Source organism: Papio anubis, chromosome 20 (genome assembly GCF_008728515.1).
Source record: "Papio anubis isolate 15944 chromosome 20, Panubis1.0, whole genome shotgun sequence".
Lineage (NCBI taxonomy): Eukaryota > Metazoa > Chordata > Mammalia > Primates > Cercopithecidae > Papio > Papio anubis.
Window position 1 is genome coordinate 30,216,745 of NC_044995.1, and position 8,551 is coordinate 30,225,295.

Sequence of the window (8,551 nt, forward strand, 5' to 3'; positions counted from 1 at the left end):
AAAGAAGGAGGAAGGATGGGAGATAAGCATTGAAAATCTGCTTAGGTATGATGTACACTACTTGGGCAATGGAATTATTAAGTGTCCAAACCCCAACATCATGTAGTATACCTGTTTTACAAATCTGCACATGTATCCCTTAAATATAAAATAAAAATAATAAAATGCTTTTTGGTATAATGACATGTTCTGTTTTTCCAGCTCTGGGTTAATAGTTGAAAGGGGTGAAAGACAAATTTTCACCCCTTAAGACATAGTGGTGAATGTTTCTATACAAGGTCTCACATTTTATAAGCTAACCTCTGAAATTTCTTTGTCTATAGCCAAAAAGTGTTTTATTTTCAAGTGTGCAGGTAAAACAAATTACAGCTTTATTATTTATGTATTAACTGTACACTAGACTATAGACTTAATTTGTTACTCTACTGTTTTGGGAGAAAATGTGGTAAGTGGCTTAATCATATTTTTTTCAGAATGAACTATTTTTGAAAGGGTGAGACTAAAAATTATGCTAAATTACTGAATTAGAAATATAAAACATTTTTTCTTAAAAAAAAAAGCACAAAAAGCTTATGGTCATATTCCAAAAATAATTCAACAGAAAGTGGGGGTTAGGCCGGGCGTGGTGGCTCACGCCTATAATCTCAGCACTTTGGGAGGCTGAGACGGGCGGATCACGAGGTCAGAGACCATCCTGGCTAACACGGTGAAACCCTCGGCCTTACTAAAAATACAAAATTCAGCCGGGCGATGGTGGGAGTGCCCCTGTAGTCCCAGCTACTCGGGAGGCTGAGGCAGGAGAATGGCCTAAACCCAGGAGGCAGAGCTTGCAGTGAGCTTGGTCCCAAGCCACTGCACTCCAGCCTGGGCGAGCAGAGTGAGACTCCGGCCTCAAAAAAAAAAAAAAAAAAAAGAAGCAGTTATTTGCCCTCACAGCAAGCAAATGCTCACTTATCATAATCATTCCTAAAAATAAACAATGTCAGAAGGTATTTTAGAGTACTTTCATGCTGCCGCAGTGTGAAGTTACTGTCTTTATTACTCTCCATACAAAAGTCTTTACTTGAACAAAAGATGCCATGAATGTCAGGGGAATCTGCTCACACATTTATTCTCCCTAGAAGGGCACTTATGTGTTTGCAATCAGAGTGTAGCCTTTCTTGCCTTCCTTGTGCTGCTGTGTTTGAAATAAAAAGGCAGCAAGTAAAGAAGAATCAACCATGACATTTCTAATTTCAATGGCCACAGCCTCTGTAATTTAGTGTTATATTACCTAGAAAAAATGACAGTATTTCAAAACTGAGAAAAAGAAAGTGATACTTTATATTTTTAGTTCATTATTTAGTTTATAAAAATTTATAGTTTCTGATTTATTATATGCTAAAAAACCTGAACCTGCAGATATCTCAAATTTCCACCTAGATGATAGTATTAATTTTTTTTTTTTTTTTGAGACGGAGTCTCGCTCTGTCACCCAGGCTGGAGTGCAGTGGCTGGATCTCAGCTCACTGCAAGCCTCACCCGGTTCACGCCATCTCCTGCCTCAGCCTCCCGAGTAGCTGGGCTGGGACTACAGGCCTGGGCCACCTCAGCCTTCAAGGTTTTTGTATTTTTAGTAGAGACGGGGTTTCACTGTGGTGCTAACTCAGGATGGTCTCCGGATCTCCTGATCTTCAGTGATCCTCACTGGCCCCGGGCCCCAAGCTGGGATTACAGGCTTCAGCCACCGAGCCCGGCCAGTATTAATATTTTAATAGCTTATAATTGAGAGTCAAAATTGCCCCATTTGATTTACTGGAAAGCAGTTATTTATCTTCTAAGTGTAAATAGGTTATCCATAATCTTAAACATACAGATCTTTTAAGATTAGCACTATGTCTAAATTTAAATAAAATTTATAAGCTTGTAAAAACATACATTTTCATACTCATTTTCTAATAAAAGTGAAAAAGCAAAAGAAATAAGTTGTTAAAACGGACTAAAATGAAACTTCATATATCACAAATAATATTTAAAACCAGCTATCAGGAGTGATATAATTCCAATCATTTTTAGTCACTGAGAAAACTTAAATTATTCAATTGAAGAAGTGTTCTTATATTAGCGTTTCTGAAACTCAGAAACTGTAGACTATTCAATGGATGATGATGTACATGCAGATCACAAATTTTCTATGTAATAATAGGCTAATCCTAGATTTTAATATAAAAATGTAATATATGTCTAAGTTAAAACTAGTGACTTTTAAGTCATGAGATATCAATGCTGAATCCCTTTATCAAAGCATTCGGTTAAATGCAGAGTGTCTGGGTTGCCTTTTATAATTAGGAGAGAGGAAGGCATCATGTTTTTTAATTTACTCTGTTTAATGAATATATGTTAATTTGATAAATTTCAAATCTCTGGTTTAAAAATAAATTTTTATCTAACAAGTGAAGGAAATCACTATTTAAAAATATAGAGAGAATTTTAATTTTAAACAGTTGCTTCAGAGTCTGTCTTTAAAGTGTCATACTATTTGAACATTAAAATCAACAGTCTATTTCTGAGGCTAGTTCTGTCTGTTCATGATATTAAAAGTTTATTTACTCTACATCTGTAAATGAGTAAGCTATTTGAAATTATATATATATATATATAATGTATATACTTTAAAATTTTAAGGTGAACAACCACATTTTCTCTGGTGCAATAGCTTATTTCATTCTTTATAAAAAAAAAAAAGTATTAGTGTTTTTGATCATAACTACAGTTGCATAAATTTATGGGATATTAAATCTTATTTTGTGTATACATAAAATATGGAAGAACAAGCTCTCATTTAATAACATATATCTGTGAACTCACTTACAATCATTTTGTGGTGTTTACATTTGAAATTTACGAAGTGGCTTTGAAATATACAATACTTGTGAGAAGTTACTTATAGCTACTGCATGTGCAAGGAGATCTCTAAACTTACTAAACCTATTTGAAATGTTTTACTTTTGTCGCCCTAACTTTTCTATAAAATTTATATCCATTCTGAATGTGAAATATATGAGAATTATAGTATTTTCACAAACATTCAACTACTATTATAGGTCCAGACTGTGAATCTATAGTCTCAATTCAGAGTGAATTAAGAGAAGATTTATTTTTTCAGCTACAAGTGTTAAGTGTATAAAACTACTGGTAACAAATATATATTAGTTACAAAAATAGTATGACTAGCTTCAGGTATGTCTAGCTTGGTATGTCTAGCTAGTATGTCTTAGCTATGCAAATGATAGTTCAATCAAATTAAGACCCTAATAGCTGCATGTGAAAGTTGATTGATGTGCAATGTTGCATCTCCACTCAGCACCTTTTTTCCCTATCATAAAGATACATCAATTTCCCCTTTATGACTCGGCGAAAATACTGAAAATTGAAAATTCTGTGTTCAGCTGAATTAATGGGGAAACACGGGTTAAAACATTTCTCTCAATGTTATGAAAAGTTTTATAAATACTATCTCACTTCAAAAAGCATTTTGAAGAGAAGATTGCTTTATTTATAGTACTCCAGTCGATTCATACCAATTTCAATATTCCAGGAAAGTCAGAGATTACGTAAATGTAAACAAAATCTAAGCAAACTTGAATGAGATAAATTCCTCTTGGTTGCTAGAATTTTATTTTGGTCACGCCGGGTGGCCCAAGCCCGTAATCCTGGAAGCACTTTAGAGGCTTCTAGACGATGGGATCAAGGTCAGAGATCGAGACCATCCTGGCTAATATGGTGAACCCCTGGCTCACCAAAATACAAAACTAGCCGGGCGAGGTGGCGGGCTCTGCAGTCCCAGCCACCTCGGCGCCGAGGCAGGAGAATGGGCGTGAACCCGGGAGGGCGGAGCTTGCAGTGAGCCGCATCCGCCACTGCACTCCGTGCCTGGCAATAGAGCGAGACTCCGGCTCCCAAAAAGAATTTTATTTTATTGCCGGGCGCTGTGGCTCACACTTTTAATCCTGTGCACCTTTGGGAGGCTTGGTGCAGGTGGATCCTCACCTGAGGTCGGGAGTTCAAGACCAGCCTGACCAACATGGAGAAACCCCGGGCCCCTACCAAAAAATACAAAATTAGCCAGGGTGGTGGCATACATGCCTGTAATCCCAGCTACTCGGGAGGGTGAGGGCAGGAGAATCGCTTGAACCCGGGAGGCGGAGGCTGCGGTGGAGCCTGTGATCTGCCTGCACTCCAGCCTGGGCAAAAAGAGCGTAAACTGTGTCTCAAAAAAGTTAAAAAAAATAAAGAATTTTATTTTATTAATAAATATAGAGAAAAATAGAAAACCAGTACTTCAGGCAAAATAACAGTTTTTGGCCGGGAGTATCACCAAAACAAGTGCTGTTGATTATCATTGTTAAAGTAAAAAGAGCATTGCCTGCTTTCCTGGAAGCAGCTGGCCTTTTAGAAAACTGCTATTCTCAGCTCTACTCACATTGACGAATAGCAAGTGGAAGTGATGTGTGGATGAGAAGCAAATGTGACTTCTCTGCATCTTTTTTAATCAATTGGCTGAAGAAAGAGAATGAAGGTAGAGGTGAAAGAAAATATAATCCCTGAAAGATCATGAAAAAGTCCTTTTAGTCAGAAAAAAAAAGGAAATGGTGATTTGAGCAGAATATATATTTAAAAATACTTCTTTTTAAAAAAGGCTCCTTTTTTTGAAATATAAAAAAAGCTGACCAAATAAAGTCTAAATGAGTTAAGTATAGCTCCTAGTATAACTCACAGTTAATAAAAGTTGACTATCTTCTCTGTAGACAACAGTTTTCATCAGCACTTTTCACCATACAGCTAGACCTCAGCTAACACTTATTATGTGTCACAAAAATGAATTACTTTAGAAGCCATCTTAATAATGAGACAATTTGTTGCAGGAAGTCAGGGACCCCAAATGGAGGGACGGCCTGGAGCTGCAGCAGAGGAACATAAATTGTGAAGATTTCATTTTAATATGGACATTTATCACTTCCCTAAAAATACTCTTATAATTTCTTACACCTGTCTTTACTTCAATCTCTAAACATAAATTGTGAAGATTTCATGAACATTTGTCAGTTCCCAAACAATACTCATAATTTCTTATGCCTGTGTTACTTTAATCTCTTAATCATGTTATCTTTGTAAGCTGAGGATGTACGTCACCTCAGGACAACTATTGTACAAATTGATTGCAAAGCATGTGTGTTTGCACAATATGTAATCAGTGGACCTTGAAAGATAACAGAATAACAATGATTTTAGGGAACAAGGGAAGACAACCATAAGGTCTGACTGCCTGCCAGGTTGGACAGCATAGAGCCATATTTTTCTTCTTACAGAGAGCCTATAAATGGACTTGCAAGTAGGGAAGATATCACTGAATTCTTTTCCTAGCATAGCATACTAATAATTAAGACCCTGGGAAAGGAATGCATTCCTGTGGGGAGGTCTATAAATGGCCACTTTGGGAGTGTCTGTCTTATGCGGTTGAGATAAGGACTGAAATAGGCCCTGGTCTCCTGCAGTACCCTCAGGCTTATTAGGGTGGGGAAAAAAACTAGGGTGGTGAATTTCAGGTTAGACCGGTTCTCTGCTCTTGAACCCTGTTTTCTGTTGTTTAAGATGTTTATCAAGACAATATGTGCACAGCTGTATATAGGCCCTCATCAGTAATTCTAATTTTGCCATTTGCCTTGTGATCTTTGCTTTTGTCCTTACCCTGTTTCCTCAGAAGCATGTGATCTTTGTTCTCTTTTTGCCCTTTGAAGCATGTCGTCTTTGTGACATACTCCCTGTTCATACACCCCCTCCCCTTTTGAAGTCCTTAATAAAAACCTGCTGGTTTTGCAGCTCAGGTGAACATCATGGTCCTACCAATATGTGATCCCCGGAGGCCCAGCTGCAAAATTCCTCTCTTTATACTCTCTCTCTTTATTTCTCAGACTGGCCGACATTTAGGGAAAATAGAAGCTACATTGAAATATTGGGGGTGGGATCCCCCAATAACAATTGACCTCTGGTACACAATTCAGAACATCTACAAAAGGAGTGGTGAACAGATTTCAACCATGATGCAAAATCTTATTCATTGGCATTGGTAGCTGAGTGCTGTGTTAAGGATTCTGGAATCACTATTTATTAAGTGGAAGTAGATCATCATAAAGGTCTTCATTCTCATCATCTTCACACTGAGTAGGGTTGCTTTCTTTTCTGCAACTGCGTTTAGAACTGTCCAAAGAGACCCTCCAAATGCTTGGCTTTCTGTCTGGAAGTTTCAAATGAGGCTTTTGGGTGTGCATATTTTTCTAGTTTCACACAGCTGCAGAGGCTTCAGGAAACTTAAAATCATGGTGGAAGGCAAAGGTGAAACAAAGACTTTCTTGTTGTGGCTGGAGAAAGAGCTACAATATACTTACTGGTCTCACTCAAGATGTTCTTGACATTCAGGATAGGTGGGGTGACTGAGCAATCATATTGACACTATCCATTCCAGTGATGCTCAAACTTCAGCATGCATCAGAGTCCCTGCAAGGCTTGCTAAGACACAGACTGCTGAGCCCACCTGTAAGACTTCTTTCTTTTGAAGGAATAAAGTGCATTCCATTGTGTAAATATACCACTTTTTAAAGTTCATTCACCTGTTGATGGACACTTAGGTTGATTTCATACCTTAGCTATTGTAAGTAATCCACTTTTTTTCCTTTTCTTATTTCTTTATCTCTTTTTTCTTTTTTATTTCTAGAAACATTTTAATTTTATTCTATAAATTATGACTGTTAAATACCTTTATTTCTATGCCTTCTTTTGGTTAATATTTTGACTGAAACAATAAATTTTAAAGAAATTTTTGGATCAAGGCCATTACTTTATTATTAACATAATCTGAGACAATATAGCAATAAAAATCAACATTGATTAGTGAAACAACAATTTTCTAGCACCTGGTAATCATTTTCTCTCCCACCAACATAAATGTTGGATCTTTGTGTCATTTCTCACAGTTGTAAGAAAGAAGCTTCTGATTAAATTGGTCAGCATATAATTGTGTAAAATTTTACTTTTTAAATCTAAAAATTAAACTTCTCCATTACCAGAAAAGGTATTTTTAATATGTATTATTTTACTCTATTATATTTAAATTCTTCAGAAAAACTAAGCTGACAAAATATGCACTCACATTTTTTTGAAAATTCAAAATGCTTCAAAAGCATTTTTTACAGAATCTAAAACTAAAAATATTTTTAGTTTCTTAGAGAACATCTCTGGGCTGGCTGCGGCTCAAGCCTGTAATCCCAGCACTTTGGGAGGCCAAGACGGGTGGATCATGAGGTCAGAGATCTATACCATCCTGGCTAACACAATGAAACCCTGCCCTCTACTAAAAATACAAAAAATTACCGGGCGCGGTGGCGCCTGTAGTCCCAGCTACTTGGGAGGCTGAGGGTGAGAACATGGAACCCGGAGGCGGAGCTTGCAGTGAAAATGCAGATCGCTACCACTGCACTCCAGCTCATGCATAGAGCCAGACTCACCACAAAAAAAAAAAAAAAAAAAAGAGAACATCTCAGCCACTTCAAGTTACCTTTCATCTGACAGTAGATATATATTTTCTATATTGCTATAATACAGCATTGACTGTCTTTTGTGGACAACTCCCTCATTTTTATTCTATTTTCTTCTGCAGTATTTATGATATGCATTTTATATTTTAAAAGTTGTAGACCGTGCAATGTAATCTTCAAACAATTGACAACGTTTTTCCGTGTGTAACTGTCTGCTCCATCTGCAGTAACTTTATTTTCACTGCTCGAAGGCATTTTTACTGCCTGAAAAGCAATGGGATCGTTCAGGTGACTGTGCTGAGCTGGTCTTCTCCAGTGTCAGTCTATTCACATTCACAAAAGTACTCTTCTGGTGAAAGAGGGTGCACTTCAACACTACTACAGCAGCAATATGGAAAAGATTTAATAGAATAAAATGTGAATCACGGCTTTCTAAGAAAATAATTTTTCTCATTCTGTGTATGTTAGTTGTGGTAGTTGTAAGGTTGGGAATTGAGACTAAAGTGAGAGAGAAGAACACTTCACATGGGTCGCACAAGAAGGTCCTATGCAACCGTCTTGTTTGTCAAACATACCCAGAATGATTTTGTCAAACATAATACCCAGAAGTATTATGTTGCTGTATTCATCACTTATTAGACTCTGATGGTCATTTTTCACTTTATGAATTTAAATATGCTCTTATCATCATCCGGAGTCCTGTCCTTGAGGCTTAAGTACTCAGACATAAAACTATTAAAATATTGGTGAAAGATGAGGTCTTTGTTTGTTTGTTTTCTTGAGACCCAGTCTTGCTCTGTCACCCAGGCTGGAGTGCAATGGTGTGATCTCAGTTCACTCCAACCTCTGCCTCTGAGGTTCAAGCAATTCTCATGCCTCCTGAGTCACTGGGATTGCAGGTGTGTGCCATTATGCCCCGCTTGGTAGGTATGTGGTTATGAGGCACTGACTCATGGATTGGGGGCTCTCTGGGGACCCTT